The sequence below is a fragment of the Protopterus annectens genome, chromosome 5.part0 (genome assembly GCF_019279795.1).
Source record: "Protopterus annectens isolate FY-2018-M chromosome 5.part0, PAN1.0, whole genome shotgun sequence".
In the NCBI taxonomy this organism is placed as follows: domain Eukaryota; kingdom Metazoa; phylum Chordata; order Ceratodontiformes; family Protopteridae; genus Protopterus; species Protopterus annectens.
Genome location: NC_056735.1, coordinates 1,065,289,536 through 1,065,303,807, shown reverse-complemented (window position 1 = coordinate 1,065,303,807; position 14,272 = coordinate 1,065,289,536).

The window sequence follows — 14,272 nt, the reverse complement described above, 5'->3', positions numbered from 1 at the left end:
TGTCCTGTTGGGTGATGCTGGTGGTGGATATGTGACCATCATTGACATCCATGTGCATGACCAATTGACACCCACAGTTCTTTGGGCTATCACATGTACTGCAGTGGGAGTTGTCACCTTGTGTAGTGCTCCCTAGTATGTTGACACCAGTATTTGTTATGAATTTCCTGCTGTCATATATAGCTGTCTGCTGCTATCCCATTCAGCCACCCAATTCTTTTGCATGCTTGCATCCATATCATACATACAAGTATAAGTACATACTACTCCATTCAATAATTGATAGGAAGAGTGACTTACCTTGCTGGGCCAGTATTGAGGACAGTGCCGGGGGGCTGACTATATTGGATGTACATAGTACACTCCCTGTACATGGTAAAGCTCAGGTAGTGTCATGTTTGGCATCCCTTTTATTGTATGTGTGAGTCAGAGAGAGGTATCAGTCCCTGGGTCCCTACAGTGTCAGTGTGTGTGCTATGCATTGCCTCTTTGCCGAGGCTGGGCATACTGTGCACACCTCCTTCTGCCTACAGGGGCAGGCTCAGGATGTTCCTCCTCCAAGTGCCTCTGTGCCTGTGCTGGCCTTGGCAATGGAGGGAGTCTGTGTGGTCCTGCCCTGTGCTATTCCCACTGCAGCTATTTCTGCAGGATCATATTGTGTAGCATGGCACATACAATGAACATTTGTGTACATGTAGCTGGACAGTACTGCAAGGCTTCACTGGATATGTCAAGGCAGCAGAACCATGACTTGAACATCCCAAACACATGCTCCACAATGATCCTGGTTTATGCATGTGCCTCATTATGGTGTTCTTGTTCAGGTGTGTGTGCATTTCTGATGGATGTCATCAGCCATGGCTACAGTGCATAGCCAGCATCCCCCACTAGATGGCCATATGGGATGTCCCCCCTGGCAAATGCCTGATACAGCTATGAGCAATGCTAGATGTGGGAGTCGTGATAGCTTCCAGGGCTGCCAGCACACACATTCATGATAATGCCCTGGGCATCTCACATCATCTGGCAGTTGATGGAGGGGAAGCCCTTGTGGTTTATGTAGACTTTGCCTCGCTCACCCAGGTGGTGTTTGATGTGGATGTGCCTGCAGTCTATAGCACCAACTACCTCAAGGTATTCTGCTATATGGTGGAAGAGGCGCATACGTATGGTCAGCGCCTCATGGGCGGTGGGGAAATATATGTGCTCATTGGCATGTTGTGTCATGGCATCCAAGAAATGGTGGAGTACCCTGGATGCTGATGCCTGTGAGACCCCCATGATATCCCCAGTTGGTCTTTGGAAGGTACCTGTGGCTAGTACTCTTAGGCCTAGACATACCTTGGTATCCACTGGGATGGGTTCCCCTCTATTAGTTCTCTGTGTGAGGCATGGCTGGCACAGCTCAACGATTTACTGTAGAATGTCCCTGTCCACACTATAGTGCTCTACTATATCCAGCTCATGTAGGCCCTGTTAGATTACCCTGGGTCTGTACACTCTTCTCCTCCTCCTCACTGTGAGTCAGTTGTCAGCATTCTCCTCCTCACCACCCTCAGTCTCTAACACATATTGATGGAGTAAAGCAGCTGCAGCCTCTAACATTTTAGTTAGTTTTTCTAGTTAAAAATCCCCCATCTGTGTACACCGGTGTAGAGTTTGTGTGAAAAACAGTCTTTAGGGTGTTTGCATAGTTTATATTAGTGTGCTGAGCTGTTGCATGTGTAATTGGCTGTTTCTGATGCATTCCGCATGCCAGCTATGCTAGTTCTCCTTGATAGCTTTCCTAGTGATGTTTCTTCTTCGCAGTTCCTCCCCTTTTAAGCCCCGAGACACGCCGTGCACACCCAGTGCTCAAATGTAATCAATGCTGTCATTTCATCTATTTTTTTTTTTTTTGTTTAAATCCTGGTGCGGGTTGCGCACACCCATTTAATCTACATAGACAGTGCTCAGGCACATCTGACACACTCCCTTCCTTAGCTATGCTTAGCTAAAGGCAAACACAGGCCACAGAGCCCCAATGTGCTTACAGGAAGCATGACACACCCCCTTTTGAAGTTATTCAGCTCTTACACTTGTACTGTTGTATTGCTGCACTCACACTGTTAGGTACAAGCTGACACTTTGAGGAAATCTGTGATTCAGTATAACTCCTCTCATTTGCATAACCCAGTGTGTAAGTCATTAGTTAGTGCACTTAATAGGTCCCTTTACCCTTGACAACCAGTGCTCTCTGGTATTGTTTACATTCTGCATGCCATTGACTATAATAGCAAAATGCAGAATTATCTTAAGATTGACTTTTCTCATTTATTTGTTTATTTTTGGCACGATTACATTTGCAATCCGCTGCCCTAAACTTAAATGGCCATGATTGCCCCCCCAAAAAAGTTTAATTTAAAAAAAAAATAAACTGTTATTAATGCCAGTGGCCTTATATTTGGCCATTGGAATATGTGTTTGACTGTAATACATGCTTTCCACGAGTTATCCTGCCTCAGTTTATTCAGATGCAGAAATGTATTCAGTTACTAACTGAATACATTTCTGCTCTGAAACTCTTCCTGCACGGAGTCTGGCCAGCTTCATGGATCACAAAATCACCTCATTAGCATGTTTTTTATCAGCAAATGAGGTGATTTCCATCCCTCATGGCTTTCTGTGGGGGAACAGTGTAGGGCCGCTTTTGCATGTGAATATGGCACTTTCCTGGATTGCTTGAAGGCCATTTTCAATGCAGGAGCTCCTACACTGTTCCTGCATGGAAATCAGCCATTTGTGAATCCTGGAGGTCTTCTTTCCACATTTCACTGAAACACATTTGACTGTGCACATTTCACTGAAAGCTCAATTCACTGAAAACATAATTCACTGAAACACATTTCACTGAAAGTTATATATGGCCTTTTTCCCACTGTTGTGCAACCCTGGAGTTAGTATACATAGTGGGGGGGAGGGGCACGGGCCCCCACATTGGGGGTGTGAGGAGCATAGCCCCCCACCTATTTTAAATAATTTGAACTATATACATGGATACTTGCAATTCCAATAAATTGCTATTTTCTGAACTTAATATATATCCAAAATATGTGGGGTGGCTATGCCCCCACTCCCCCTGATGTGGGGGGCAGTGCCCCCACACCCCCTTTACTATACATACTAAATCCGGGTTCAAACAACAGTGGGGAAAAGGCCATATATAACTCTCAGTGAAATGTGCTTTCAGTGAATAGTCCTAGACCCACGTATATATATAATATATATATATATATATATATATATATATATATATATATATATATATATATATATCTATATGTGTGTGTGTGTGTGTGTGTGTGTGTGTGTGTGTGTGTGTGTGTGTGTGTATATATATATATATATATATATATATATATATATATATATATATATATATATATATATATATATATATATATATATATATATATATATATATATATATATATATATATATATATATATATATATATATATATATATATATATATATATATATATATATATATATATATATATATATATATATATATATATATATATATATATACATATATATATATATATATATATATATATATATATATATATATATATATATATATATATATATATATATATATTTATATATATATATATATATATATATATATATATGGATTCACTTTACAATCTCAAAATACTGAACTATCGAATTTCAGTATTTCAAGACTATAAAGCCGAATTTCTGAAATAGCGAAACCCTATAACCTGAATCCAGAAATGTCTAATTAGCGGTTGTGGTGGTGTGCTATGTGACATGTGATGTACTGTGTGCCTGATTTATGGTTTGGTATGTGGATACGGTTGGAGATTAAGGCAAGTGAATTTTTTTAGGGTTTTGGGTAGGGATTTGAGTGTAGGTGAGTGTGTTGAAGTTGTAGGTGTGGGTTAGGGTAGGTAGGTAAGAGTATGAGTGTGTAACTGTTGAAAGTGGTGGTGTTTGTACATTTGTGATGTGTGTGCGCGAGGGGACTGTAAAGTGTGTAGTGTTGTGTTTACTGTCTTTTTCTGTTTGGTGCGACCTTGGAGTTAGTATATATAAATAGCGGGGGTGTGGGGGGCACAGGTTTATTTATTTGTATTGTTGTGTTTGTGTCTGTTTTGTTTGTTTGTTGTAATGTGGGGAGGTCAGTGTATGTGTTGTGTGGTGTATGGTGTGTTTAGGTTTGCTGTTTTGAATTTCATGGTTTTGCGGTTTCGGTATTTTTGTTTTTCTGCTTTATAGTCTCGAGATACTGAAATTCAATATTTCTGTATTTCAGGACTATAAAGTAAATATATATATATATATATATATATATATATATATATATATATATATATATATATATATATATATATATATGCACATATTTATGGGTCCCCTTCAAAACATCTAAACCCATAACATCTAATTTCCTAACATTGAGACTAGCACATCTAAAACCCATAACATTGAATGTCATAACATCTGACACTACAAATCATATGAAAATAATATCCTCTCCACACATAATGACACCAAACTACCAAAAACACTTTTTACTACGTTTCTGCAGGGGGGCGTGATACAGTGAGGTTAGGAAATTAACTTTTTCCCACTGTAGTGCAATCTTGGAGTTGGTATATTTAATTTACGGGTGGTGTGGGGGGCAGCCCTCCACATGGGGGTGAGCAAGGGGGCTTGCCCCCCTGCAGGAATGTAGTAAAAAATGCCTTTGGCAGTTTGGTGTCATTATATATGGAGGGGATGTTATTTTCTTGTGATCTGTAGTGTTAGATGTTATGAAATTCTATGTTATGGGTTTTAGATGTTTTGAAGTAGATCTGGTAAAACAAGCAGTATTGGCTATATATATATATATATCTATATATATATATATATATATATATATATATATATATATAAATATATATATATATATATCGTTGGGAACTGGACACATGCTCGACTAGCATATGTCCGAATCGCAAAACATCGAACACACATACACGAAAGCGGTTAACATCAAAAGCCTGTATGTGTAGTTCAAAAAAAAATCTACGTTTCTGCAGGGGGGCTTTGTCCCCCTGCACCCCCCACATCCCCTCTACTTTATTATTCTCACTCTGAGATCGCACTACAGTGGGGAAAAGGGAATTTTCCCTTATCCACACTGTAGTCCAATCTACGAAACAAGCACACATACACGGAAGCGCTTGTCGATGTTAAGCGCTTTCATATATGTGTGCTCGATGTTTTGTGATTCGGACATATGCTAGTCGAGCATGTGTCCAGATCCCAAAGATATATATATATATATATATATATATATATATATATATATATATATATATAGCCAGTATATATATATAGCCAATACTGCTTGTTTTACCAGAATCCATCTACTGTGTAGGATTAATAAAATAACAGTATCAGTAAGTTAAGAAATATGTGCATGTACTACAATCTTTAACAGAGAGCTGATGATAAAGTAGCTCTTTGATGGGAGATTTTAGAAACTCTATATAGAATAAGGTAGAAAACTAGTGGAAAAATAAGTCAGAAAATATATTTAAATAACAAACTGCTTTTAAGAAAGATGTCTATTACATATACCTGCATATGACAGTAAAATTAATGCACAAGATCTAAAATATAAAATATTTGAAATTAATGAGAAAGTTGAAATTTGAAACTTGAGCATGTGAATTTTGAGCTTTTTACATGTTATATCTTATTAGATTCACTAAAACTACCCAAAATACAAATTTCATAAGTCAAAGTAGAAATCTAAGAGTTTTATTGATGAATCGGTACATTCATTTTGATAGAAAGTAAAGTATATTTTCTATATGTTTGAATCCAAGAAGAGAGAATTGGATTTAAACTGCACACACTGTAACTTTTGAATACAATAGAATGCAAATATTTATTGCAAAGGACATCATGGAAGTTTAATAATGCCTACACATTTTTCCTGTGCAGGCATTGCAGTGCACTGCTAACACCACTGCAAACATTTTTAGATTCAGTAAGCACTGCTTAGTGGCACACATCATAAGCAGGTGAATCTCATGCAAATGAGGCAGGTAGGGCAATCCAGCAAGCAGATAGGCAGCTCTGCAGACCCTGTGCCAGTGTCCGTAGTGTATAGGAAAAAATTCCATGTACATGAATATAGTCAAACAAAAGGGGCTGTAAAAATGCAGATAGATGGACAGAAATGGCATAGCACATACAGATATGAGCAAAACATCCTCTGTGTGTCTGACAAATTAAAGGAAATAAATTAAATGTATTTATTCTTAAAAATCTGAAAATGTTTGCGCAGAGCATTACAGTGTGCAAATATGCTTTATAAAAAAAAAATTGGAAAAAACAAAACTAATATTATGTGACAGAAAGGTATTACAGGACCCTTCATGGAGTATTTGCAATGATGCACTGGTGTTGTTTCTAACATACTAGGGCTTTGAAGTGTGCAGTTCCCAGGCTGTGAGCATGGAACCCTATGCAAATGAGGTGGAGATACTGAATAGCACAAAGGGGTAATCATGTCCACATATCCCTTTTGTGTAGGCAGAGAACCATGTTGCTCTTTGCAAAGGAGGTAGTTAACATTAGGGGATGGTCTTTCCAATGGCTTCTAAGCTTATTTCAGCCAGTTTGCATGGCTGGCCCCCATGCTGAGCATATCCTTGCAGGGGGTTGTGTATACTCACTTCTAAGCTTTGTTTAGATAAGGGGAGTGAGTTTCAGTGTATTTGTGCAGAGTGCCGCATGCTGAGCATGGATGTCTGGGGGTGGTGTACAGTGACTGCTAAGCTTTATTTACCTATGGGGCATACGTCTGTGTGGTGTGCCATACTGCTGATTGTATCTAAAAGCCAGTGACAAATTAATTAGCTTTGACCTCTGTTTAACTTAAATTAGGGCCATTAAATAATGTTATTGATATACTAGGCAGGTGGAATGCATCATCGATAGCCAATTACACAATCAACATCTACAGCAGAGCATTATAAAGTATGTATATACCCTACAATCTGATATTCACCAATACTCTGCACCACTGGAGTACAGACATGGGAATTTTAACTGAGAGAATGCTAGGGGCTGCTGCAGGTCTGCTACATGTGTATGTGCTTGATGTTGAAATCAATGCTGCTGCTGCTGCTGACAATAGGCCTAGGCAGAGAAGGAGAAGAGTGTTCAGACCCAGGGTAACCTTCCAGGAGCTACATGAGCTGGAGATTGTAGAATGCTACGTGGTGGAAAGGAACATACTACCAGAACTCATTGAGCTCTACCGCCCACAACTCAGACCCAGAGAAAACAGAAGGGAATCCATCCCAATGGAAAAAATTGTATGTATAGCCCTCAGGATACTAGCTACAGGTACTTTCCAAAGACTTACTGGGGACATGATGGGGGTCTCACAGGCATCTGCTTCCATGGTACTCCACCAGTTCCTGTATGCCATGCTACCACATGCCAGTGAGCACATTTCATTTCCTCTCACCCCTGAGGTGATGACCAGCAATATGCAACACTTCTACCATGTAGCACACTACCATAAGTTACTGGGTGCCATAGATTTAACTCATGTACACATCAAGTCACCACCCAGTGAGGAGGTTAGTATCTGCATCACCACAAAGGGTACCATTCCATCAACTGCCCTCTTCTACAAGGCCTGATGATGTCATCTACCTTAAGACTACCACCTGACAATGTAGCATTCAAAGTAAGCTGTGTTGTGTGTGGTAAGTACTGTGATCTATAGTGTGCAAAACTACACAGGCAGGGGTTCTAATCTCACTCCTGGTTACTTGGTGCATGTGTGTGTGTCCTGATAGCATAAGTCTGATCTTCTTGATAACATGGTAATAGGTAGGGTTTTGCAGTGTTTTATTTGTAGAGTATGATATGGCCCCCCACAAAGGACTGACCACAGAAAGGCCTGCTGATATCATCATGCATAATATATCCTGAACTGCTATTACTAGCATACATGAGGTGTGTTGCATGCATCATGTAGTGTGATCTGTAGTGTGTACCATTACATAGGTTAGTGTTCCCATCTACATGCAGCCAACTTGCACTACATGTGTGCCTTGGCATGCCCTGTATGGAGTGATTGGAAGTGGTGTGAGCCTCAGTGTAGCCTTGGTTGTATGTGTGCCTGTTACAGTATTTCACATTGTGTTATGGAACCATAGGATGTTTGAACTTCACTGGCATAATATCCATACAGCCCTCACAATCACAGACATCTTAATACCCATAGTTACAGGATCAGCACATATTGCCTCAGTCCAAAAGGGACACAGGCAGATGCCCTGTGTTGAGATAATGATTGTCCAGCCATCCATGCAGATGACATGCAGTGAGGTGCACTGAGGTTCTCTGTGTGCCATTAGGCAGGGCTCTGTTTCAAGGGTATGTTTAAGTCTGCTAGACACATCTCTCCCACAACTATGTAGTACCAACATCATATACGAAGTTAATGTCCTTACAGTGGGTTATCTATCTACTATGCCTCCTACAGATAGGCAGCATATGCAATAAAGCAGGGTCACACATTTCCCCATATGCAAGACACAGATCACCTCTGAGTAGTCTATATGCCACAAGTAACAATGACACACATTGCAGACTATCCCCACTGAACACATACTGAAGACATGAAGTGACCTTGTGAGGGACCATACTGCTGTGTGCAGTTGCCAGTACTGCTTGAAAAGGTACATCACCAAATGGCCATTACATACAGATATTGGCATGCTGAGGGAAGAGTACTTGGTGATCATGAGTATGTCACATACAGGTGACTGTGACCTCTGCTATGCCATTTGATTCCTGCCATACCACTGTAGAGACACCATGATCTAAGGTGCATTAGGTGTAGACCTGTGTGGCCAATTCATTTACCCACGAGTATATACATCACATGTTACGACTGATCTGCTACTTACCAGGTACATAGTTCTAACTGATGAAACTGATGTTACATATTTGTTTGCATGGAGTTTATGGTCATTACTATGCCAACAGGCATGTGTTAGCAATACCCTCTTTCAGGATATTGGAATACCACAGAGACTGTACGAGTGCTCACAATTTGCAGGCATCAGCCAACATTGTTAGCCACACTCAGTCAGTAACCGCATGTATTATGGTTGAATGGATTCCAAGCAGTAGAGGACCCAAGACTGTGTCCTGTTGAGCACAGCTGCTGACAGATCAGCTATTGGAAGAGGATGTCCCTATGTTGTATATGTCTGCCAGCAACAGGCCACTTAGTGACCCATATAATGACAGTATTGTTGATGCCTAAGTGGGTGCTTTGTAAATATTGCCTGAGCAGAGGGTATAGTCATATGACTTGGCTGAGTCTAGGGGGTTGTATGCCCTGATGTACCCTCACCCAGATCCATGGTGACTGCCTCAGAAATGTCCACCACGTGTAACAGTCATGCTCCCCTTGTCACACATCCAAACTGTGTACAGTCAACTGTATATAGAACATATATATGTGTGCTGATCAGTTCCATGATGGTTGCCCCTATGGGCATACAGATATGGATACTCAGACAATGAGGTGTATAGTTATGTCAGTCAGTGGATGCACCACCTCTATGTGAGGGTATAACAGTTGCCGTTGTCCACTCAGCTGGTGTACAGCCCGCAGTGTCAGAATGATTGCAAAAGTATCCCAATGGAGTTAATAATCCTTGTCAGATCACATGTGGGATGCAACCTGGACTGTTAGCATGTGCAGTAGATGCTGTGTATCTTCCAATGAGTGACCAGTTATGAACTGCTCTGTATATGTGGAGGTTATGGGACAAGTCGTAGGAATGTCATGTGTCACATGTGGTGGGGACAAGGGAGTGTAGTTGACACAGATAGTGTGGGTGTACAGGTTAGGTATGAGTCCAGACCCAACATAGCTAAACAAGCTAGAGACCTGCTACAACAAAATCGCAAAATTCACCACAGGGGCATCCTACCGTAGTCACCACCGTCTCTCACTTGCTGAACTGGGCTGGCTTGAACTCCCTCACCTCCTTCAGTGGTATCAACTCTCACTCACCCACAAACTAGTAAACCATCCCTCCAGAATCTACTCCAACCCTATCACACCACCAGACCACTAAGATCCAGCAACAAAAATCACTTGCAGATCACTAAAGCCAATAACTCTGCTGTTGAAGCACTATTCTCTTGCGCCATAGCCAAATTATGGAACTCACTCCCACCCACAATTACCTCCGTACCATCATGCACCAACTTCAAAACTTTATTAAAAGCGCACCTAAAAACATGCTGGCTATGCCCTTGCAACTCCCACTCTAATATCATCCACCCCATCCAACTACTACCTTTCTTTCACCTCCACTATCTACCTTGATGATAGCAAGCTCAGATGCTCATAAGCCTAGTACTTATTATACAGCAGGAACTTCACATTGTTACATTTGTTAATGCCTGTTATGTACTTCACAGATAAAGATTCTAGTTGTCTACTGATGTACTATGTTCTTCATCTGTAAATATGTTGTAAGTAATTCCTATGTTAAATTGTTAATCACTATGTAATCCAATGTAACTACTGTCTGTTTATTTTACTGTGGAGCTTTTCTCCCCGGGCCTCTGCTGAAAATGGACCCACATCCAGTCGGACACTCCCGGTCAACAAATTTAAATAAAAATAAATAAATAAATAAATATGTGGCATCATGACATATGAGGTCACTGACAATCTGGGCCTGTCATTTGAGGTCACACATGTAACTACACTGTGCATTGTGGTTCTGTTTGCGTGGGTGGCTACTTTTGTCACTTATCATATCTATTCAAAATCACAACAACAATATCTGCTTCTTTTAGCTGAGGAGGTAGTGCCTCCATGGTAGGGGGGGGCACCCTCATCCCAACTATCACACAGCGCTATTCACCTGTTATTGTACAGCCTGCTAATGGCAGTTGTCAAACAGTCAGGTTTGCTGAACCATGATGAACCTATGTCCCTCCTTCCACATACAGCTGAGCTCATACCATTGTAATGCTGCTGACATAATGCATGGGTGCAGAGATCTGCATACTTGCTAGTCCCATCTGAATGGGGAGGTATGGTCATGCTATGTCAACAATCCCACAGGAGGTGGTAAACGGCTGCCTTGACATATATGTCTGTATTGTCTGCAAGGGGGGGTACATGCCAGTAGTTCTAAGGAGACTGATCTGTGGCCGGATCCCACCAGGAAGGACCTCACATTGGGGGTGCTGTACTGGTCACACATTTAGGTAAACACATGATGCAATACATTGATTTCCTGTGTGGGGATGTCACAGAACTGCTGCAGGGCATTGTAGGTAAGGACCTGGACCATTCCTTGGGCATGTAAGCTGAAGCACGACTAACCAAAACAGTATGTACATATTACACTACCCTAAGGTATTTCACAGAGGACAACTAGCATGTAGTTACAAGCGGTGTCCCCAAATCTCTGAGTCATGTTACCTGACATGATAGGGTTAGCATGAGTATGAGCACTGACACTGTCATACATCTAGTGACACTGGACCAAACACTGTTACTTTTGCTCAAGGCCAGAACATGCCTACTGCCTGCAACTGGTAGAACTCGTTGACTTTTACACTATGATATGGATGTTGTACATATGACTCACTCCACCAACCATAGCCTGACAAGGTGTATGACAATATTAGGCCAGCAGGCCTTGTTGGAAACTGTGCATGTCATGCACAGAGTGTTATGTCAGCTGATAGATAGGCAAGTATCTGACAGTCATACTCTTAGAAGATAGCATTGGGAGACTTGCGCTGCAATAACGCCATTCAGTAGTGAGTTTTACCATCCTCCATTATTGGTGTACCCTGTCTATCTATTCCCTCTCTGCAGTCACAGCCAGTGTCAGCGACCTCTGACTGAGTACATTAGCAGGTGATTGCATATTGGGAGCTGCCACGGACTCCCACAGAGAACTGACAGTTATCCTGGATGGCCAAAGAAACAGTCAGTTTTACTTATAGCCACTGACAAAGACGAACTGCCAACAACTGCACAATACTACCCTGTGGGGAATTGTCCATCCCTGCAAAATACTGTAGTGTCTGCATAACACACACAGTTCAGCCATTACACATGGAGTTATGGACACAGAGAGTAATGTAGCCTTTGACTCTCAGTGATAGGTAGGATGTGGGGATGCATTCACTGTTGTACAACCTACAGCAACAGGTTTTGGATGTAAATCCCAGACTGTCACTGCTATACTGAATGTGGGAGTCATCACAGCTATCACTGTGTGCAATGGCACCCTTGCTATGTCACTACACAGGCATATCATACAACTGTAGCAGCCACACAGGTTCCATAGTACACCAATACATAGCGTAGATAACATGTCCTATGGAGTACATGTAATGACTGTACATGTGTAGTCTGTCTTCTAAATGCTTTGGAGGTGATGAGTATGGCTCCATACAGGGAGGTGTTGGATCCTACTGTGTACCTCCCACTTATCCATGACAGGACTAACATATGTGTCACCTGTTCTACACACCTACATCATCACTGTGGTATACATAGTACATGCCGCAGAGACAGGTATGTAACACAGACAGTATGCAGTACATGAAACAGGCCCCCCAAGCATGTGTAGCACACATCTGCTGTGACACAGTATGTGCAGATTACAAAATGGGTTGCAGAACACTACAAACATAGTGTGTGTTGGGCAACTGTCTGTACTGGGCACAGGCTATTTGTATATGGGTCATCTCCATCACCACATCTTGTAGATCTGTGAGTTCCCAAAACCCTGGTGACACTTATCAAGGGTAGTAGACCTGTTCACAGATTAGGGATGCACAAGGATGCTGAATGCCGCCATCGTCCTTGTTAGCCTGTTATACACATATGAATCTATGGCGTCATTCACTTATAGTGCTGTACTTTGCTGAAGACATATTTCAGCTGTGCTGACATGCCATTCTGTACTGCTTTATTGCTGCTGTTTATCCATAGGTTACCCCAAGAGACTCCTAAAACAAAAACATAAACAGGTCCATGACACACCTGGCATTGTGTAACTATAGTGCAACATTATACAACATAAGGTACACTGAAGTATGTGGCATACTCATGACAAGTGACTACAGTATCTATCATTAACCCTTACAAGTGGCATGGCAAAACAACACTGCATTACACAAGTACATGCTAACTTATATAGTCATTCTGTGCAGCAGACACATAGCTTTATTTCCCTGCATTGATGGCGAGGATGACAGAGATGTAGCACAGGTATCATCACTTTCACAAGGTGTTGTGTGTGAGTGAAGGAGGCCTAGGCTGACCCAATAGGTTGACAGCATGTGTGTAAGTCAGGAAGGGAAGCAAGTAATATGGACCATGGGAAGTTGCTGTGTGTGTCTGTAGGTGACCTGCATTTGTCCGTGGTGTATGTGTACACAGTCAAGCTCAGTGCTAGCCCTACATGTGTGTATGATAGACAACTTTGGACTGTACATAGTAGAGGTGATAGTTCACCATCTCTATCCGTGAACATGGTTACTGGCTCTGCCAGGAGTTGCACTGGCACTTCCATGACCAAGGTTAGAAGCAGTGCTAGTACCTGATGGTGACTGCTGTCTACAGGGACTATGTCCCCAATGGGAATGCTCAGGGCCACAAGCCCATGGCCTGCTACATCATGGTGTGGACAGCACACTCCCCTCTGTAGTGCTGGATGTACTGCCAGTATGGGAGCGTGATTGTACATGGCCATGTGGACTCTCAGCAGATGGGGTTGCTGACCTACATCCATGAGTCTGACACTCATCTCCAACCAAACTTTCCGGCACAATGTGCAGTCCAAGACAGACATTTCATTTTGGATTCATTTTTTTTTTTTTGCAGCCGAGGGAATTCATTCCTTACGTTAAATTGGCCATTCGCTGTTTTAATTTTTTGATATTACCAGTTCGACGTTTAGGTATTTAGGTATTTGCTAATCTAAACGTTTGATCTGGTAATATAGATGCAAAATTCACAATAGTTTAATGAAATTAAAAAAAAAATAGAACATTCCTTTACACACATATTCTGCCTGTTATGGACTTGAACCCAGGACCTACGACACATATGACTGTACCCATGTAGCTAGTTGGATGTTATAAAAACTAGCATACCTTCACATATACTACTAG